This window comes from Phyllobates terribilis, unplaced genomic scaffold (assembly GCF_046119375.1).
Source record: "Phyllobates terribilis strain yellow unplaced genomic scaffold, ASM4611937v1 Scaffold_160__1_contigs__length_4322635, whole genome shotgun sequence".
NCBI classification, from domain to species: domain Eukaryota; kingdom Metazoa; phylum Chordata; class Amphibia; order Anura; family Dendrobatidae; genus Phyllobates; species Phyllobates terribilis.
In genome coordinates this window covers 3,016,140-3,036,587 of record NW_027362920.1, presented here as the reverse complement: position 1 = coordinate 3,036,587, position 20,448 = coordinate 3,016,140, and the positions used below count along the sequence as shown (strand labels likewise).

General features: G+C 45.2%; 14 non-coding genes and 2 pseudogenes across 14 annotated transcripts; all 16 read left to right on the top strand.

Moving 5' to 3' along the window:
* The first annotated feature begins 26 nt into the window (after positions 1 to 26).
* On the top strand, positions 27 to 217 carry LOC141207677 (U2 spliceosomal RNA). Its single transcript, XR_012278005.1, has one exon. It is a non-coding gene; the product is annotated as a U2 spliceosomal RNA (small nuclear RNA).
* Positions 218 to 1,335: 1,118 nt separating this feature from the next.
* LOC141207380 (U2 spliceosomal RNA) lies at positions 1,336 to 1,427 on the top strand (annotated as a pseudogene).
* A 794-nt stretch (positions 1,428 to 2,221) lies between these two features.
* LOC141207312 (U2 spliceosomal RNA) lies at positions 2,222 to 2,399 on the top strand (annotated as a pseudogene).
* Positions 2,400 to 3,511: 1,112 nt separating this feature from the next.
* Positions 3,512 to 3,702, top strand: LOC141207665 (U2 spliceosomal RNA). Its single transcript, XR_012277994.1, has one exon. It is a non-coding gene; the product is annotated as a U2 spliceosomal RNA (small nuclear RNA).
* A 1,118-nt stretch (positions 3,703 to 4,820) lies between these two features.
* On the top strand, positions 4,821 to 5,011 carry LOC141207085 (U2 spliceosomal RNA). The gene has a single exon (XR_012277510.1). It is a non-coding gene; the product is annotated as a U2 spliceosomal RNA (small nuclear RNA).
* Positions 5,012 to 6,120: 1,109 nt separating this feature from the next.
* On the top strand, positions 6,121 to 6,311 carry LOC141207654 (U2 spliceosomal RNA). The gene has a single exon (XR_012277983.1). It is a non-coding gene; the product is annotated as a U2 spliceosomal RNA (small nuclear RNA).
* Positions 6,312 to 7,423: 1,112 nt separating this feature from the next.
* Positions 7,424 to 7,614, top strand: LOC141207642 (U2 spliceosomal RNA). The gene has a single exon (XR_012277972.1). It is a non-coding gene; the product is annotated as a U2 spliceosomal RNA (small nuclear RNA).
* Positions 7,615 to 8,729: 1,115 nt separating this feature from the next.
* Positions 8,730 to 8,920, top strand: LOC141207630 (U2 spliceosomal RNA). Its single transcript, XR_012277961.1, has one exon. It is a non-coding gene; the product is annotated as a U2 spliceosomal RNA (small nuclear RNA).
* Positions 8,921 to 10,035: 1,115 nt separating this feature from the next.
* On the top strand, positions 10,036 to 10,226 carry LOC141207619 (U2 spliceosomal RNA). The gene has a single exon (XR_012277950.1). It is a non-coding gene; the product is annotated as a U2 spliceosomal RNA (small nuclear RNA).
* Positions 10,227 to 11,338: 1,112 nt separating this feature from the next.
* Positions 11,339 to 11,529, top strand: LOC141207608 (U2 spliceosomal RNA). The gene has a single exon (XR_012277939.1). It is a non-coding gene; the product is annotated as a U2 spliceosomal RNA (small nuclear RNA).
* Positions 11,530 to 12,644: 1,115 nt separating this feature from the next.
* On the top strand, positions 12,645 to 12,835 carry LOC141207596 (U2 spliceosomal RNA). The gene has a single exon (XR_012277928.1). It is a non-coding gene; the product is annotated as a U2 spliceosomal RNA (small nuclear RNA).
* A 1,112-nt stretch (positions 12,836 to 13,947) lies between these two features.
* Positions 13,948 to 14,138, top strand: LOC141207584 (U2 spliceosomal RNA). Its single transcript, XR_012277916.1, has one exon. It is a non-coding gene; the product is annotated as a U2 spliceosomal RNA (small nuclear RNA).
* Positions 14,139 to 15,253: 1,115 nt separating this feature from the next.
* Positions 15,254 to 15,444, top strand: LOC141207573 (U2 spliceosomal RNA). The gene has a single exon (XR_012277905.1). It is a non-coding gene; the product is annotated as a U2 spliceosomal RNA (small nuclear RNA).
* A 1,115-nt stretch (positions 15,445 to 16,559) lies between these two features.
* Positions 16,560 to 16,750, top strand: LOC141207562 (U2 spliceosomal RNA). Its single transcript, XR_012277894.1, has one exon. It is a non-coding gene; the product is annotated as a U2 spliceosomal RNA (small nuclear RNA).
* A 1,118-nt stretch (positions 16,751 to 17,868) lies between these two features.
* Positions 17,869 to 18,059, top strand: LOC141207226 (U2 spliceosomal RNA). Its single transcript, XR_012277647.1, has one exon. It is a non-coding gene; the product is annotated as a U2 spliceosomal RNA (small nuclear RNA).
* Positions 18,060 to 19,174: 1,115 nt separating this feature from the next.
* Positions 19,175 to 19,365, top strand: LOC141207551 (U2 spliceosomal RNA). The gene has a single exon (XR_012277883.1). It is a non-coding gene; the product is annotated as a U2 spliceosomal RNA (small nuclear RNA).
* The last annotated feature ends 1,083 nt before the right edge of the window (positions 19,366 to 20,448 follow it).

Here is a 20,448-nt window from a genome sequence, read left to right as displayed (position 1 = left end):
TCCGTAGTTTGAAACCAATTCTGGTTATCGCTTCTCGGCCTTTTGGCTAAGATCAAGTGTAGTATCTGTTCTTATCAGTTTAATATCTGATACGTCCCCTATCTGGGGACCATATATTAAATGGATTTTTAGAACAGGGAGATGGAAAAAGAGCTTGCTCTGTCCACTCCACGCATTGACCTGGTATTGCAGTATCTCCAGGACCGGTGCACCCCTTCTTTAATGCAGTTTCTAAAATCAGAAAGAATTGAATTCAATGTTTTTTGTTCATTTTGCTTGTTTGTCGGATTTTGGGATGGACTCTTTGGCTTTGCTTTTCTTCTCCTCATTGGATTTTTCATGTTCAAAGTTGCAGAAGCCAGATTACAAGCTCATTTTGGTTCAACTTCAGCAACTGTGCATTGCATTGCCATGTAATGTGATGCAATGCTATCTTTCTAGCTCTCCCTTTTTACTTCCTTTTGGATAAACAGACATATTAGGCAAGCATTTTGGAGCTTTCACCTAAATAACTACAGGTGGTGAGATAAGCTGCACAATATAATTGACCTTTCAGTATATTGTTGCACACACACCATCTATTTAGCAAATGCCCTTGTTATCAACAGCAGCCTTTTAAACTCACCTGAGCTAACAGGTATGTGCGCTGGTTACTCTGCTGCGCTTAAAATTTCTTTTTTGGTTTGCTACAATGCCTTTTCTGAAACGTTGTCTCCTTCTGCTGGAACACTGACTTCTTTCATTTAATGCCTGCAGACTATAAAAGAGAACCCAACCCAAAAAGTTTGGTTGATTAGTCTGTGGCATTCTGTTAAACTGTTGCTTATGGCGGTCTCTGTGAGCTTCTCAGCGACATTCAGCCAGCCAGGTATCCTGCCTGCAGTAGATGGAATGTGGCAATGGAACGCTGGCTGCGCGTGTCATAATAGGCTCTGAGCCTTTATATACCTGTGCACAGCAGCAGCCACCTTCAGTCTGCTGCTGGACAGCCAGCAGCAGCAGCAGCAGCAGGAGAGGTATGTAATCAGGAGCCCTCCTGCTAAGGGTAGACAGCTGCTCGTTCCACCCCACCCCCCGCCTTAATTGGTTCTCCTCCCTTCCAACGGTGTTGAGGCGGGTGGGAACAGCAGGGGGTGAAGGTGCTGTGTTTAAAGAGGTGGAGTTATGCAGATCTAAAACGCGTGGATTGCAGCAGCAGCAAGCCGAAAAGTGCAGGCATGTAAGGGATCTAGAGGTTGACAACATGTCTTCTTAACGGGAGTCCAGGAGCTCATCTCCACAAATGGACTTTTCAGGATCCTTGGGTGGCTCCGTAGTTTGAAACCAATTCTGGTTATCGCTTCTCGGCCTTTTGGCTAAGATCAAGTGTAGTATCTTTCGAAAAGGCGGTTTTGGATGTTGGCCGCCCTAGTAGATTGATACATTATGCACACTGGGGTTTAGGCGCTTGTTAGTACGCCAGGTGGCTAATATAGTCATCTGGTGGAAAGCATGGCCCCCCAGGATCGACGCCATTGGGCCGGGGAAGATCGAAAGCCCGAAGTGTGAAGTGCCCCAGGAGTGGTGACCCTGGGGTGCCTTAACTCACTGGGATTGGGAACCCCACTTGAGTTTATGGCACATTTGCACAAGCACTTCAAATTTTCTTTCTTCGCACACACCCTTATTCCGGGCCTTCTGGCCTTAGGATGGGGAATTTTTCAATTCCCGGTCGAAGGTCCGGGCAGTATTATACTGTGAAACCTTCACTATTTATTTAATTTCTTTGTCACTGTGTGTCCACTTATTCACGTGTGTCACGTCCTACTAGGATTTTGTCGGGATGCGGTTCCCTTACGGGTTCCTCTCTTGGCAGGTCTAGGGGGGGAGTGTGTGGCCATCAGGTTCCGCTCCCCCCTGAACCCCCCTGGCTCTCCTCTTTCGGGAGGAGAGCGTTGTTGGCTCCCCTCTTCCGGGAGGGGAGCACAGTCTTTGGCTCCCAGTGCCTTGCTCGGGTGAGAACTCGGGCAGGTGCTGGGGGTAAGATTGGGTCGCCTCTGGCTTCGGCTGGAGGTGGCTTTTTGTCCCTGTTCCTCGCTGTGGCCTTTTGGCTCGGAGGGACGGGGAATGGTTTGGGGGACCCTTCTCCTTTTGGAGAGGGTTTCAAGAAGACCAGCATCCTAGTGCACTTTTTTTGTGGCACTTGTCACTTTTTTAAGCGCACTCGGGTTTTGTACACGAATTCGGGTTTTCACAAAAAAAAAAAATCTGTTCTTATCAGTTTAATATCTGATACGTCCCCTATCTGGGGACCATATATTAAATGGATTTTTAGAACAGGGAGATGGAAAAAGAGCTTGCTCTGTCCACTCCACGCATTGACCTGGTATTGCAGTATCTCCAGGACCGGTGCACCCCTTCTTTAATGCAGTTTCTAAAATCAGAAAGAATTGAATTCAATGTTTTTTGTTCATTTTGCTTGTTTGTCGGATTTTGGGATGGACTCTTTGGCTTTGCTTTTCTTCTCCTCATTGGATTTTTCATGTTCAAAGTTGCAGAAGCCAGATTACAAGCTCATTTTGGTTCAACTTCAGCAACTGTGCATTGCATTGCCATGTAATGTGATGCAATGCTATCTTTCTAGCTCTCCCTTTTTACTTCCTTTTGGATAAACAGACATATTAGGCAAGCATTTTGGAGCTTTCACCTAAATAACTACAGGTGGTGAGATAAGCTGCACAATATAATTGACCTTTCAGTATATTGTTGCACACACACCATCTATTTAGCAAATGCCCTTGTTATCAACAGCAGCCTTTTAAACTCACCTGAGCTAACAGGTATGTGCGCTGGTTACTCTGCTGCGCTTAAAATTTCTTTTTTGGTTTGCTACAATGCCTTTTCTGAAACGTTGTCTCCTTCTGCTGGAACACTGACTTCTTTCATTTAATGCCTGCAGACTATAAAAGAGAACCCAACCCAAAAAGTTTGGTTGATTAGTCTGTGGCATTCTGTTAAACTGTTGCTTATGGCGGTCTCTGTGAGCTTCTCAGCGACATTCAGCCAGCCAGGTATCCTGCCTGCAGTAGATGGAATGTGGCAATGGAACGCTGGCTGCGCGTGTCATAATAGGCTCTGAGCCTTTATATACCTGTGCACAGCAGCAGCCACCTTCAGTCTGCTGCTGGACAGCCAGCAGCAGCAGCAGGAGAGGTATGTAATCAGGAGCCCTCCTGCTAAGGGTAGACAGCTGCTCGTTCCACCCCACCCCCCGCCTTAATTGGTTCTCCTCCCTTCCAACGGTGTTGAGGCGGGTGGGAACAGCAGGGGGTGAAGGTGCTGTGTTTAAAGAGGTGGAGTTATGCAGATCTAAAACGCGTGGATTGCAGCAGCTGCAAGCCGAAAAGTGCAGGCATGTAAGGGATCTAGAGGTTGACAACATGTCTTCTTAACGGGAGTCCAGGAGCTCATCTCCACAAATGGACTTTTCAGGATCCTTGGGTGGCTCCGTAGTTTGAAACCAATTCTGGTTATCGCTTCTCGGCCTTTTGGCTAAGATCAAGTGTAGTATCTGTTCTTATCAGTTTAATATCTGATACGTCCCCTATCTGGGGACCATATATTAAATGGATTTTTAGAACAGGGAGATGGAAAAAGAGCTTGCTCTGTCCACTCCACGCATTGACCTGGTATTGCAGTATCTCCAGGACCGGTGCACCCCTTCTTTAATGCAGTTTCTAAAATCAGAAAGAATTGAATTCAATGTTTTTTGTTCATTTTGCTTGTTTGTCGGATTTTGGGATGGACTCTTTGGCTTTGCTTTTCTTCTCCTCATTGGATTTTTCATGTTCAAAGTTGCAGAAGCCAGATTACAAGCTCATTTTGGTTCAACTTCAGCAACTGTGCATTGCATTGCCATGTAATGTGATGCAATGCTATCTTTCTAGCTCTCCCTTTTTACTTCCTTTTGGATAAACAGACATATTAGGCAAGCATTTTGGAGCTTTCACCTAAATAACTACAGGTGGTGAGATAAGCTGCACAATATAATTGACCTTTCAGTATATTGTTGCACACACACCATCTATTTAGCAAATGCCCTTGTTATCAACAGCAGCCTTTTAAACTCACCTGAGCTAACAGGTATGTGCGCTGGTTACTCTGCTGCGCTTAAAATTTCTTTTTTGGTTTGCTACAATGCCTTTTCTGAAACGTTGTCTCCTTCTGCTGGAACACTGACTTCTTTCATTTAATGCCTGCAGACTATAAAAGAGAACCCAACCCAAAAAGTTTGGTTGATTAGTCTGTGGCATTCTGTTAAACTGTTGCTTATGGCGGTCTCTGTGAGCTTCTCAGCGACATTCAGCCAGCCAGGTATCCTGCCTGCAGTAGATGGAATGTGGCAATGGAACGCTGGCTGCGCGTGTCATAATAGGCTCTGAGCCTTTATATACCTGTGCACAGCAGCAGCCACCTTCAGTCTGCTGCTGGACAGCCAGCAGCAGCAGCAGCAGCAGGAGAGGTATGTAATCAGGAGCCCTCCTGCTAAGGGTAGACAGCTGCTCGTTCCACCCCACCCCCCGCCTTAATTGGTTCTCCTCCCTTCCAATGGTGTTGAGGCGGGTGGGAACAGCAGGGGGTGAAGGTGCTGTGTTTAAAGAGGTGGAGTTATGCAGATCTAAAACGCGTGGATTGCAGCAGCTGCAAGCCGAAAAGTGCAGGCATGTAAGGGATCTAGAGGTTGACAACATGTCTTCTTAACGGGAGTCCAGGAGCTCATCTCCACAAATGGACTTTTCAGGATCCTTGGGTGGCTCCGTAGTTTGAAACCAATTCTGGTTATCGCTTCTCGGCCTTTTGGCTAAGATCAAGTGTAGTATCTGTTCTTATCAGTTTAATATCTGATACGTCCCCTATCTGGGGACCATATATTAAATGAATTTTTAGAACAGGGAGATGGAAAAAGAGCTTGCTCTGTCCACTCCACGCATTGACCTGGTATTGCAGTATCTCCAGGACCGGTGCACCCCTTCTTTAATGCAGTTTCTAAAATCAGAAAGAATTGAATTCAATGTTTTTTGTTCATTTTGCTTGTTTGTCGGATTTTGGGATGGACTCTTTGGCTTTGCTTTTCTTCTCCTCATTGGATTTTTCATGTTCAAAGTTGCAGAAGCCAGATTACAAGCTCATTTTGGTTCAACTTCAGCAACTGTGCATTGCATTGCCATGTAATGTGATGCAATGCTATCTTTCTAGCTCTCCCTTTTTACTTCCTTTTGGATAAACAGACATATTAGGCAAGCATTTTGGAGCTTTCACCTAAATAACTACAGGTGGTGAGATAAGCTGCACAATATAATTGACCTTTCAGTATATTGTTGCACACACACCATCTATTTAGCAAATGCCCTTGTTATCAACAGCAGCCTTTTAAACTCACCTGAGCTAACAGGTATGTGCGCTGGTTACTCTGCTGCGCTTAAAATTTCTTTTTTGGTTTGCTACAATGCCTTTTCTGAAACGTTGTCTCCTTCTGCTGGAACACTGACTTCTTTCATTTAATGCCTGCAGACTATAAAAGAGAACCCAACCCAAAAAGTTTGGTTGATTAGTCTGTGGCATTCTGTTAAACTGTTGCTTATGGCGGTCTCTGTGAGCTTCTCAGCGACATTCAGCCAGCCAGGTATCCTGCCTGCAGTAGATGGAATGTGGCAATGGAACGCTGGCTGCGCGTGTCATAATAGGCTCTGAGCCTTTATATACCTGTGCACAGCAGCAGCCACCTTCAGTCTGCTGCTGGACAGCCAGCAGCAGCAGGAGAGGTATGTAATCAGGAGCCCTCCTGCTAAGGGTAGACAGCTGCTCGTTCCACCCCACCCCCCGCCTTAATTGGTTCTCCTCCCTTCCAACGGTGTTGAGGCGGGTGGGAACAGCAGGGGGTGAAGGTGCTGTGTTTAAAGAGGTGGAGTTATGCAGATCTAAAACGCGTGGATTGCAGCAGCAGCAAGCCGAAAAGTGCAGGCATGTAAGGGATCTAGAGGTTGACAACATGTCTTCTTAACGGGAGTCCAGGAGCTCATCTCCACAAATGGACTTTTCAGGATCCTTGGGTGGCTCCGTAGTTTGAAACCAATTCTGGTTATCGCTTCTCGGCCTTTTGGCTAAGATCAAGTGTAGTATCTGTTCTTATCAGTTTAATATCTGATACGTCCCCTATCTGGGGACCATATATTAAATGGATTTTTAGAACAGGGAGATGGAAAAAGAGCTTGCTCTGTCCACTCCACGCATTGACCTGGTATTGCAGTATCTCCAGGACCGGTGCACCCCTTCTTTAATGCAGTTTCTAAAATCAGAAAGAATTGAATTCAATGTTTTTTGTTCATTTTGCTTGTTTGTCGGATTTTGGGATGGACTCTTTGGCTTTGCTTTTCTTCTCCTCATTGGATTTTTCATGTTCAAAGTTGCAGAAGCCAGATTACAAGCTCATTTTGGTTCAACTTCAGCAACTGTGCATTGCATTGCCATGTAATGTGATGCAATGCTATCTTTCTAGCTCTCCCTTTTTACTTCCTTTTGGATAAACAGACATATTAGGCAAGCATTTTGGAGCTTTCACCTAAATAACTACAGGTGGTGAGATAAGCTGCACAATATAATTGACCTTTCAGTATATTGTTGCACACACACCATCTATTTAGCAAATGCCCTTGTTATCAACAGCAGCCTTTTAAACTCACCTGAGCTAACAGGTATGTGCGCTGGTTACTCTGCTGCGCTTAAAATTTCTTTTTTGGTTTGCTACAATGCCTTTTCTGAAACGTTGTCTCCTTCTGCTGGAACACTGACTTCTTTCATTTAATGCCTGCAGACTATAAAAGAGAACCCAACCCAAAAAGTTTGGTTGATTAGTCTGTGGCATTCTGTTAAACTGTTGCTTATGGCGGTCTCTGTGAGCTTCTCAGCGACATTCAGCCAGCCAGGTATCCTGCCTGCAGTAGATGGAATGTGGCAATGGAACGCTGGCTGCGCGTGTCATAATAGGCTCTGAGCCTTTATATACCTGTGCACAGCAGCAGCCACCTTCAGTCTGCTGCTGGACAGCCAGCAGCAGCAGCAGGAGAGGTATGTAATCAGGAGCCCTCCTGCTAAGGGTAGACAGCTGCTCGTTCCACCCCACCCCCCGCCTTAATTGGTTCTCCTCCCTTCCAACGGTGTTGAGGCGGGTGGGAACAGCAGGGGGTGAAGGTGCTGTGTTTAAAGAGGTGGAGTTATGCAGATCTAAAACGCGTGGATTGCAGCAGCAGCAAGCCGAAAAGTGCAGGCATGTAAGGGATCTAGAGGTTGACAACATGTCTTCTTAACGGGAGTCCAGGAGCTCATCTCCACAAATGGACTTTTCAGGATCCTTGGGTGGCTCCGTAGTTTGAAACCAATTCTGGTTATCGCTTCTCGGCCTTTTGGCTAAGATCAAGTGTAGTATCTGTTCTTATCAGTTTAATATCTGATACGTCCCCTATCTGGGGACCATATATTAAATGGATTTTTAGAACAGGGAGATGGAAAAAGAGCTTGCTCTGTCCACTCCACGCATTGACCTGGTATTGCAGTATCTCCAGGACCGGTGCACCCCTTCTTTAATGCAGTTTCTAAAATCAGAAAGAATTGAATTCAATGTTTTTTGTTCATTTTGCTTGTTTGTCGGATTTTGGGATGGACTCTTTGGCTTTGCTTTTCTTCTCCTCATTGGATTTTTCATGTTCAAAGTTGCAGAAGCCAGATTACAAGCTCATTTTGGTTCAACTTCAGCAACTGTGCATTGCATTGCCATGTAATGTGATGCAATGCTATCTTTCTAGCTCTCCCTTTTTACTTCCTTTTGGATAAACAGACATATTAGGCAAGCATTTTGGAGCTTTCACCTAAATAACTACAGGTGGTGAGATAAGCTGCACAATATAATTGACCTTTCAGTATATTGTTGCACACACACCATCTATTTAGCAAATGCCCTTGTTATCAACAGCAGCCTTTTAAACTCACCTGAGCTAACAGGTATGTGCGCTGGTTACTCTGCTGCGCTTAAAATTTCTTTTTTGGTTTGCTACAATGCCTTTTCTGAAACGTTGTCTCCTTCTGCTGGAACACTGACTTCTTTCATTTAATGCCTGCAGACTATAAAAGAGAACCCAACCCAAAAAGTTTGGTTGATTAGTCTGTGGCATTCTGTTAAACTGTTGCTTATGGCGGTCTCTGTGAGCTTCTCAGCGACATTCAGCCAGCCAGGTATCCTGCCTGCAGTAGATGGAATGTGGCAATGGAACGCTGGCTGCGCGTGTCATAATAGGCTCTGAGCCTTTATATACCTGTGCACAGCAGCAGCCACCTTCAGTCTGCTGCTGGACAGCCAGCAGCAGCAGCAGCAGGAGAGGTATGTAATCAGGAGCCCTCCTGCTAAGGGTAGACAGCTGCTCGTTCCACCCCACCCCCCGCCTTAATTGGTTCTCCTCCCTTCCAACGGTGTTGAGGCGGGTGGGAACAGCAGGGGGTGAAGGTGCTGTGTTTAAAGAGGTGGAGTTATGCAGATCTAAAACGCGTGGATTGCAGCAGCAGCAAGCCGAAAAGTGCAGGCATGTAAGGGATCTAGAGGTTGACAACATGTCTTCTTAACGGGAGTCCAGGAGCTCATCTCCACAAATGGACTTTTCAGGATCCTTGGGTGGCTCCGTAGTTTGAAACCAATTCTGGTTATCGCTTCTCGGCCTTTTGGCTAAGATCAAGTGTAGTATCTGTTCTTATCAGTTTAATATCTGATACGTCCCCTATCTGGGGACCATATATTAAATGGATTTTTAGAACAGGGAGATGGAAAAAGAGCTTGCTCTGTCCACTCCACGCATTGACCTGGTATTGCAGTATCTCCAGGACCGGTGCACCCCTTCTTTAATGCAGTTTCTAAAATCAGAAAGAATTGAATTCAATGTTTTTTGTTCATTTTGCTTGTTTGTCGGATTTTGGGATGGACTCTTTGGCTTTGCTTTTCTTCTCCTCATTGGATTTTTCATGTTCAAAGTTGCAGAAGCCAGATTACAAGCTCATTTTGGTTCAACTTCAGCAACTGTGCATTGCATTGCCATGTAATGTGATGCAATGCTATCTTTCTAGCTCTCCCTTTTTACTTCCTTTTGGATAAACAGACATATTAGGCAAGCATTTTGGAGCTTTCACCTAAATAACTACAGGTGGTGAGATAAGCTGCACAATATAATTGACCTTTCAGTATATTGTTGCACACACACCATCTATTTAGCAAATGCCCTTGTTATCAACAGCAGCCTTTTAAACTCACCTGAGCTAACAGGTATGTGCGCTGGTTACTCTGCTGCGCTTAAAATTTCTTTTTTGGTTTGCTACAATGCCTTTTCTGAAACGTTGTCTCCTTCTGCTGGAACACTGACTTCTTTCATTTAATGCCTGCAGACTATAAAAGAGAACCCAACCCAAAAAGTTTGGTTGATTAGTCTGTGGCATTCTGTTAAACTGTTGCTTATGGCGGTCTCTGTGAGCTTCTCAGCGACATTCAGCCAGCCAGGTATCCTGCCTGCAGTAGATGGAATGTGGCAATGGAACGCTGGCTGCGCGTGTCATAATAGGCTCTGAGCCTTTATATACCTGTGCACAGCAGCAGCCACCTTCAGTCTGCTGCTGGACAGCCAGCAGCAGCAGCAGCAGGAGAGGTATGTAATCAGGAGCCCTCCTGCTAAGGGTAGACAGCTGCTCGTTCCACCCCACCCCCCGCCTTAATTGGTTCTCCTCCCTTCCAACGGTGTTGAGGCGGGTGGGAACAGCAGGGGGTGAAGGTGCTGTGTTTAAAGAGGTGGAGTTATGCAGATCTAAAACGCGTGGATTGCAGCAGCAGCAAGCCGAAAAGTGCAGGCATGTAAGGGATCTAGAGGTTGACAACATGTCTTCTTAACGGGAGTCCAGGAGCTCATCTCCACAAATGGACTTTTCAGGATCCTTGGGTGGCTCCGTAGTTTGAAACCAATTCTGGTTATCGCTTCTCGGCCTTTTGGCTAAGATCAAGTGTAGTATCTGTTCTTATCAGTTTAATATCTGATACGTCCCCTATCTGGGGACCATATATTAAATGGATTTTTAGAACAGGGAGATGGAAAAAGAGCTTGCTCTGTCCACTCCACGCATTGACCTGGTATTGCAGTATCTCCAGGACCGGTGCACCCCTTCTTTAATGCAGTTTCTAAAATCAGAAAGAATTGAATTCAATGTTTTTTGTTCATTTTGCTTGTTTGTCGGATTTTGGGATGGACTCTTTGGCTTTGCTTTTCTTCTCATCATTGGATTTTTCATGTTCAAAGTTGCAGAAGCCAGATTATAAGCTCATTTTGGTTCAACTTCAGCAACTGTGCATTGCATTGCCATGTAATGTGATGCAATGCTATCTTTCTAGCTCTCCCTTTTTACTTCCTTTTGGATAAACAGACATATTAGGCAAGCATTTTGGAGCTTTCACCTAAATAACTACAGGTGGTGAGATAAGCTGCACAATATAATTGACCTTTCAGTATATTGTTGCACACACACCATCTATTTAGCAAATGCCCTTGTTATCAACAGCAGCCTTTTAAACTCACCTGAGCTAACAGGTATGTGCGCTGGTTACTCTGCTGCGCTTAAAATTTCTTTTTTGGTTTGCTACAATGCCTTTTCTGAAACGTTGTCTCCTTCTGCTGGAACACTGACTTCTTTCATTTAATGCCTGCAGACTATAAAAGAGAACCCAACCCAAAAAGTTTGGTTGATTAGTCTGTGGCATTCTGTTAAACTGTTGCTTATGGCGGTCTCTGTGAGCTTCTCAGCGACATTCAGCCAGCCAGGTATCCTGCCTGCAGTAGATGGAATGTGGCAATGGAACGCTGGCTGCGCGTGTCATAATAGGCTCTGAGCCTTTATATACCTGTGCACAGCAGCAGCCACCTTCAGTCTGCTGCTGGACAGCCAGCAGCAGCAGCAGGAGAGGTATGTAATCAGGAGCCCTCCTGCTAAGGGTAGACAGCTGCTCGTTCCACCCCACCCCCCGCCTTAATTGGTTCTCCTCCCTTCCAACGGTGTTGAGGCGGGTGGGAACAGCAGGGGGTGAAGGTGCTGTGTTTAAAGAGGTGGAGTTATGCAGATCTAAAACGCGTGGATTGCAGCAGCAGCAAGCCGAAAAGTGCAGGCATGTAAGGGATCTAGAGGTTGACAACATGTCTTCTTAACGGGAGTCCAGGAGCTCATCTCCACAAATGGACTTTTCAGGATCCTTGGGTGGCTCCGTAGTTTGAAACCAATTCTGGTTATCGCTTCTCGGCCTTTTGGCTAAGATCAAGTGTAGTATCTGTTCTTATCAGTTTAATATCTGATACGTCCCCTATCTGGGGACCATATATTAAATGGATTTTTAGAACAGGGAGATGGAAAAAGAGCTTGCTCTGTCCACTCCACGCATTGACCTGGTATTGCAGTATCTCCAGGACCGGTGCACCCCTTCTTTAATGCAGTTTCTAAAATCAGAAAGAATTGAATTCAATGTTTTTTGTTCATTTTGCTTGTTTGTCGGATTTTGGGATGGACTCTTTGGCTTTGCTTTTCTTCTCCTCATTGGATTTTTCATGTTCAAAGTTGCAGAAGCCAGATTACAAGCTCATTTTGGTTCAACTTCAGCAACTGTGCATTGCATTGCCATGTAATGTGATGCAATGCTATCTTTCTAGCTCTCCCTTTTTACTTCCTTTTGGATAAACAGACATATTAGGCAAGCATTTTGGAGCTTTCACCTAAATAACTACAGGTGGTGAGATAAGCTGCACAATATAATTGACCTTTCAGTATATTGTTGCACACACACCATCTATTTAGCAAATGCCCTTGTTATCAACAGCAGCCTTTTAAACTCACCTGAGCTAACAGGTATGTGCGCTGGTTACTCTGCTGCGCTTAAAATTTCTTTTTTGGTTTGCTACAATGCCTTTTCTGAAACGTTGTCTCCTTCTGCTGGAACACTGACTTCTTTCATTTAATGCCTGCAGACTATAAAAGAGAACCCAACCCAAAAAGTTTGGTTGATTAGTCTGTGGCATTCTGTTAAACTGTTGCTTATGGCGGTCTCTGTGAGCTTCTCAGCGACATTCAGCCAGCCAGGTATCCTGCCTGCAGTAGATGGAATGTGGCAATGGAACGCTGGCTGCGCGTGTCATAATAGGCTCTGAGCCTTTATATACCTGTGCACAGCAGCAGCCACCTTCAGTCTGCTGCTGGACAGCCAGCAGCAGCAGCAGCAGGAGAGGTATGTAATCAGGAGCCCTCCTGCTAAGGGTAGACAGCTGCTCGTTCCACCCCACCCCCCGCCTTAATTGGTTCTCCTCCCTTCCAACGGTGTTGAGGCGGGTGGGAACAGCAGGGGGTGAAGGTGCTGTGTTTAAAGAGGTGGAGTTATGCAGATCTAAAACGCGTGGATTGCAGCAGCAGCAAGCCGAAAAGTGCAGGCATGTAAGGGATCTAGAGGTTGACAACATGTCTTCTTAACGGGAGTCCAGGAGCTCATCTCCACAAATGGACTTTTCAGGATCCTTGGGTGGCTCCGTAGTTTGAAACCAATTCTGGTTATCGCTTCTCGGCCTTTTGGCTAAGATCAAGTGTAGTATCTGTTCTTATCAGTTTAATATCTGATACGTCCCCTATCTGGGGACCATATATTAAATGGATTTTTAGAACAGGGAGATGGAAAAAGAGCTTGCTCTGTCCACTCCACGCATTGACCTGGTATTGCAGTATCTCCAGGACCGGTGCACCCCTTCTTTAATGCAGTTTCTAAAATCAGAAAGAATTGAATTCAATGTTTTTTGTTCATTTTGCTTGTTTGTCGGATTTTGGGATGGACTCTTTGGCTTTGCTTTTCTTCTCCTCATTGGATTTTTCATGTTCAAAGTTGCAGAAGCCAGATTACAAGCTCATTTTGGTTCAACTTCAGCAACTGTGCATTGCATTGCCATGTAATGTGATGCAATGCTATCTTTCTAGCTCTCCCTTTTTACTTCCTTTTGGATAAACAGACATATTAGGCAAGCATTTTGGAGCTTTCACCTAAATAACTACAGGTGGTGAGATAAGCTGCACAATATAATTGACCTTTCAGTATATTGTTGCACACACACCATCTATTTAGCAAATGCCCTTGTTATCAACAGCAGCCTTTTAAACTCACCTGAGCTAACAGGTATGTGCGCTGGTTACTCTGCTGCGCTTAAAATTTCTTTTTTGGTTTGCTACAATGCCTTTTCTGAAACGTTGTCTCCTTCTGCTGGAACACTGACTTCTTTCATTTAATGCCTGCAGACTATAAAAGAGAACCCAACCCAAAAAGTTTGGTTGATTAGTCTGTGGCATTCTGTTAAACTGTTGCTTATGGCGGTCTCTGTGAGCTTCTCAGCGACATTCAGCCAGCCAGGTATCCTGCCTGCAGTAGATGGAATGTGGCAATGGAACGCTGGCTGCGCGTGTCATAATAGGCTCTGAGCCTTTATATACCTGTGCACAGCAGCAGCCACCTTCAGTCTGCTGCTGGACAGCCAGCAGCAGCAGCAGGAGAGGTATGTAATCAGGAGCCCTCCTGCTAAGGGTAGACAGCTGCTCGTTCCACCCCACCCCCCGCCTTAATTGGTTCTCCTCCCTTCCAACGGTGTTGAGGCGGGTGGGAACAGCAGGGGGTGAAGGTGCTGTGTTTAAAGAGGTGGAGTTATGCAGATCTAAAACGCGTGGATTGCAGCAGCAGCAAGCCGAAAAGTGCAGGCATGTAAGGGATCTAGAGGTTGACAACATGTCTTCTTAACGGGAGTCCAGGAGCTCATCTCCACAAATGGACTTTTCAGGATCCTTGGGTGGCTCCGTAGTTTGAAACCAATTCTGGTTATCGCTTCTCGGCCTTTTGGCTAAGATCAAGTGTAGTATCTGTTCTTATCAGTTTAATATCTGATACGTCCCCTATCTGGGGACCATATATTAAATGGATTTTTAGAACAGGGAGATGGAAAAAGAGCTTGCTCTGTCCACTCCACGCATTGACCTGGTATTGCAGTATCTCCAGGACCGGTGCACCCCTTCTTTAATGCAGTTTCTAAAATCAGAAAGAATTGAATTCAATGTTTTTTGTTCATTTTGCTTGTTTGTCGGATTTTGGGATGGACTCTTTGGCTTTGCTTTTCTTCTCCTCATTGGATTTTTCATGTTCAAAGTTGCAGAAGCCAGATTACAAGCTCATTTTGGTTCAACTTCAGCAACTGTGCATTGCATTGCCATGTAATGTGATGCAATGCTATCTTTCTAGCTCTCCCTTTTTACTTCCTTTTGGATAAACAGACATATTAGGCAACCATTTTGGAGCTTTCACCTAAATAACTACAGGTGGTGAGATAAGCTGCACAATATAATTGACCTTTCAGTATATTGTTGCACACACACCATCTATTTAGCAAATGCCCTTGTTATCAACAGCAGCCTTTTAAACTCACCTGAGCTAACAGGTATGTGCGCTGGTTACTCTGCTGCGCTTAAAATTTCTTTTTTGGTTTGCTACAATGCCTTTTCTGAAACGTTGTCTCCTTCTGCTGGAACACTGACTTCTTTCATTTAATGCCTGCAGACTATAAAAGAGAACCCAACCCAAAAAGTTTGGTTGATTAGTCTGTGGCATTCTGTTAAACTGTTGCTTATGGCGGTCTCTGTGAGCTTCTCAGCGACATTCAGCCAGCCAGGTATCCTGCCTGCAGTAGATGGAATGTGGCAATGGAACGCTGGCTGCGCGTGTCATAATAGGCTCTGAGCCTTTATATACCTGTGCACAGCAGCAGCCACCTTCAGTCTGCTGCTGGACAGCCAGCAGCAGCAGCAGCAGGAGAGGTATGTAATCAGGAGCCCTCCTGCTAAGGGTAGACAGCTGCTCGTTCCACCCCACCCCCCGCCTTAATTGGTTCTCCTCCCTTCCAACGGTGTTGAGGCGGGTGGGAACAGCAGGGGGTGAAGGTGCTGTGTTTAAAGAGGTGGAGTTATGCAGATCTAAAACGCGTGGATTGCAGCAGCAGCAAGCCGAAAAGTGCAGGCATGTAAGGGATCTAGAGGTTGACAACATGTCTTCTTAACGGGAGTCCAGGAGCTCATCTCCACAAATGGACTTTTCAGGATCCTTGGGTGGCTCCGTAGTTTGAAACCAATTCTGGTTATCGCTTCTCGGCCTTTTGGCTAAGATCAAGTGTAGTATCTGTTCTTATCAGTTTAATATCTGATACGTCCCCTATCTGGGGACCATATATTAAATGGATTTTTAGAACAGGGAGATGGAAAAAGAGCTTGCTCTGTCCACTCCACGCATTGACCTGGTATTGCAGTATCTCCAGGACCGGTGCACCCCTTCTTTAATGCAGTTTCTAAAATCAGAAAGAATTGAATTCAATGTTTTTTGTTCATTTTGCTTGTTTGTCAGATTTTGGGATGGACTCTTTGGCTTTGCTTTTCTTCTCCTCATTGGATTTTTCATGTTCAAAGTTGCAGAAGCCAGATTACAAGCTCATTTTGGTTCAACTTCAGCAACTGTGCATTGCATTGCCATGTAATGTGATGCAATGCTATCTTTCTAGCTCTCCCTTTTTACTTCCTTTTGGATAAACAGACATATTAGGCAAGCATTTTGGAGCTTTCACCTAAATAACTACAGGTGGTGAGATAAGCTGCACAATATAATTGACCTTTCAGTGTATTGTTGCACACACACCATCTATTTAGCAAATGCCCTTGTTATCAACAGCAGCCTTTTAAACTCACCTGAGCTAACAGGTATGTGCGCTGGTTACTCTGCTGCGCTTAAAATTTCTTTTTTGGTTTGCTACAATGCCTTTTCTGAAACGTTGTCTCCTTCTGCTGGAACACTGACTTCTTTCATTTAATGCCTGCAGACTATAAAAGAGAACCCAACCCAAAAAGTTTGGTTGATTAGTCTGTGGCATTCTGTTAAACTGTTGCTTATGGCGGTCTCTGTGAGCTTCTCAGCGACATTCAGCCAGCCAGGTATCCTGCCTGCAGTAGATGGAATGTGGCAATGGAACGCTGGCTGCGCGTGTCATAATAGGCTCTGAGTCTTTATATACCTGTGCACAGCAGCAGCCACCTTCAGTCTGCTGCTGGACAGCCAGCAGCAGCAGCAGCAGGAGAGGTATGTAATCAGGAGCCCTCCTGCTAAGGGTAGACAGCTGCTCGTTCCACCCCACCCCCCGCCTTAATTGGTTCTCCTCCCTTCCAACGGTGTTGAGGCGGATGGGAACAGCAGGGGGTGAAGGTGCTGTGTTTAAAGAGGTGGAGTTATGCAGATCTAAAACGCGTGGATTGCAGCAGCAGCAAGCCGAAAAGTGCAGGCATGTAAGGGATCTAGAGGTTGACAACATGTCTTCTTAACGGGAGTCCAGGAGCTCATCTCCACAAATGGACTTTTCAGGATCCTTGGGTGGCTCCGTAGTTTGAAACCAATTCTGGTTATCGCTTCTCGGCCTTTTGGCTAAGATCAAGTGTAGTATCTGTTCTTATCAGTTTAATATCTGATACGTCCCCTATCTGGGGACCATATATTAAATGGATTTTTAGAACAGGGAGATGGAAAAAGAGCTTGCTCTGTCCACTCCACGCATTGACCTGGTATTGCAGTATCTCCAGGACCGGTGCACCCCTTCTTTAATGCAGTTTCTAAAATCAGAAAGAATTGAATTCAATGTTTTTTGTTCATTTTGCTTGTTTGTCGGATTTTGGGATGGACTCTTTGGCTTTGCTTTTCTTCTCCTCATTGGATTTTTCATGTTCAAAGTTGCAGAAGCCAGATTACAAGCTCATTTTGGTTCAACTTCAGCAACTGTGCATTGCATTGCCATGTAATGTGATGCAATGCTATCTTTCTAGCTCTCCCTTTTTACTTCCTTTTGGATAAACAGACATATTAGGCAAGCATTTTGGAGCTTTCACCTAAATAACTACAGGTGGTGAGATAAGCTGCACAATATAATTGACCTTTCAGTATATTGTTGCACACACACCATCTATTTAGCAAATGCCCTTGTTATCAACAGCAGCCTTTTAAACTCACCTGAGCTAACAGGTATGTGCGCTGGTTACTCTGCTGCGCTTAAAATTTCTTTTTTGGTTTGCTACAATGCCTTTTCTGAAACGTTGTCTCCTTCTGCTGGAACACTGACTTCTTTCATTTAATGCCTGCAGACTATAAAAGAGAACCCAACCCAAAAAGTTTGGTTGATTAGTCTGTGGCATTCTGTTAAACTGTTGCTTATGGCGGTCTCTGTGAGCTTCTCAGCGACATTCAGCCAGCCAGGTATCCTGCCTGCAGTAGATGGAATGTGGCAATGAAACGCTGGCTGCACGTGTCATAATAGGCTCTGAGCCTTTATATACCTGTGCACAGCAGCAGCCACCTTCAGTCTGCTGCTGGACAGCCAGCAGCAGCAGCAGCAGCAGGAGAGGTATGTAATCAGGAGCCCTCCTGCTAAGGGTAGACAGCTGCTCGTTCCACCCCACCCCCCGCCTTAATTGGTTCTCCTCCCTTCCAACGGTGTTGAGGCGGGTGGGAACAGCAGGGGGTGAAGGTGCTGTGTTTAAAGAGGTGGAGTTATGCAGATCTAAAACGCGTGGATTGCAGCAGCAGCAAGCCGAAAAGTGCAGGCATGTAAGGGATCTAGAGGTTGACAACATGTATTCTTAACGGGAGTCCAGGAGCTCATCTCCACCAATGGACTTTTCAGGATCCTTGGGTGGCTCCGTAGTTTGAAACCAATTCTGGTTATCGCTTCTCGGCCTTTTGGCTAAGATCAAGTGTAGTATCTCTTCTTATCAGTTTAATATCTGATACGTCCCCTATCTGGGGACCATATATTAAATGGATTTTTAGAACAGGGAGATGGAAAAAGAGCTTGCTCTGTCCACTCCACGCATTGACCTGGTATTGCAGTATCTCCAGGACCGGTGCACCCCTTCTTTAATGCAGTTTCTAAAATCAGAAAGAATTGAATTCAATGTTTTTTGTTCATTTTGCTTGTTTGTCGGATTTTGGGATGGACTCTTTGGCTTTGCTTTTCTTCTCCTCATTGGATTTTTCATGTTCAAAGTTGCAGAAGCCAGATTACAAGCTCATTTTGGTTCAACTTCAGCAACTGTGCATTGCATTGCCATGTAATGTGATGCAATGCTATCTTTCTAGCTCTCCCTTTTTACTTCCTTTTGGATAAACAGACATATTAGGCAAGCATTTTGGAGCTTTCACCTAAATAACTACAGGTGGTGAGATAAGCTGCACAATATAATTAACCTTTCAGTATATTGTTGCACACACACCATCTATTTAGCAAATGCCCTTGTTATCAACAGCAGCCTTTTAAACTCACCTGAGCTAACAGGTATGTGCGCTGGTTACTCTGCTGCGCTTAAAATTTCTTTTTTGGTTTGCTACAATGCCTTTTCTGAAACGTTGTCTCCTTCTGCTGGAACACTGACTTCTTTCATTTAATGCCTGCAGACTATAAAAGAGAACCCAACCCAAAAAGTTTGGTTGATTAGTCTGTGGCATTCTGTTAAACTGTTGCTTATGGCGGTCTCTGTGAGCTTCTCAGCGACATTCAGCCAGCCAGGTATCCTGCCTGCAGTAGATGGAATGTGGCAATGGAACGCTGGCTGCGCGTGTCATAATAGGCTCTGAGCCTTTATATACCTGTGCACAGCAGCAGCCACCTTCAGTCTGCTGCTGGACAGCCAGCAGCAGCAGCAGCAGGAGAGGTATGTAATCAGGAGCCCTCCTGCTAAGGGTAGACAGCTGCTCGTTCCACCCCACCCCCCGCCTTAATTGGTTCTCCTCCCTTCCAACGGTGTTGAGGCGGGTGGGAACAGCAGGGGGTGATGGTGCTGTGTTTAAAGAGGTGGAGTTATGCAGATCTAAAACGCGTGGATTGCAGCAGCAGCAAGCCGAAAAGTGCAGGCATGTAAGGGATCTAGAGGTTGACAACATGTCTTCTTAACGGGAGTCCAGGAGCTCATCTCCACAAATGGACTTTTCAGGATCCTTGGGTGGCTCCGTAGTTTGAAACCAATTCTGGTTATCGCTTCTCGGCCTTTTGGCTAAGATCAAGTGTAGTATCTGTTCTTATCAGTTTAATATCTGATACGTCCCCTATCTGGGGACCATATATTAAATGGATTTTTAGAACAGGGAGATGGAAAAAGAGCTTGCTCTGTCCACTCCACGCATTGACCTGGTATTGCAGTATCTCCAGGACCGGTGCACCCCTTCTTTAATGCAGTTTCTAAAATCAGAAAGAATTGAATTCAATGTTTTTTGTTCATTTTGCTTGTTTGTCGGATTTTGGGATGGACTATTTGGCTTTGCTTTTCTTCTCCTCATTGGATTTTTCATGTTCAAAGTTGCAGAAGCCAGATTACAAGCTCATTTTGGTTCAACTTCAGCAACTGTGCATTGCATTGCCATGTAATGTGATGCAATGCTATCTTTCTAGCTCTCCCTTTTTACTTCCTTTTGGATAAACAGACATATTAGGCAAGCATTTTGGAGCTTTCACCTAAATAACTACAGGTGGTGAGATAAGCTGCACAATATAATTGACCTTTCAGTATATTGTTGCACACACACCATCTATTTAGCAAATGCCCTTGTTATCAACAGCAGCCTTTTAAACTCACCTGAGCTAACAGGTATGTGCGCTGGTTACTCTGCTGCGCTTAAAATTTCTTTTTTGGTTTGCTACAATGCCTTTTCTGAAACGTTGTCTCCTTCTGCTGGAACACTGACTTCTTTCATTTAATGCCTGCAGACTATAAAAGAGAACCCAACCCAAAAAGTTTGGTTGATTAGTCTGTGGCATTCTGTTAAACTGTTGCTTATGGCGGTCTCTGTGAGCTTCTCAGCGACATTCAGCCAGCCAGGTATCCTGCCTGCAGTAGATGGAATGTGGCAATGGAACGCTGGCTGCGCGTGTCATAATAGGCTCTGAGTCTTTATATACCTGTGCACAGCAGCAGCCACCTTCAGTCTGCTGCTGGACAGCCAGCAGCAGCAGCAGCAGGAGAGGTATGTAATCAGGAGCCCTCCTGCTAAGGGTAGACAGCTGCTTGTTCCACCCCACCCCCCGCCTTAATTGGTTCTCCTCCCTTCCAACGGTGTTGAGGCGGGTGGGAACAGCAGGGGGTGAAGGTGCTGTGTTTAAAGAGGTGGAGTTATGCAGATCTAAAACGCGTGGATTGCAGCAGCAGCAAGCCGAAAAGTGCAGGCATGTAAGGGATCTAGAGGTTGACAACATGTCTTCTTAACGGGAGTCCAGGAGCTCATCTCCACAAATGGACTTTTCAGGATCCTTG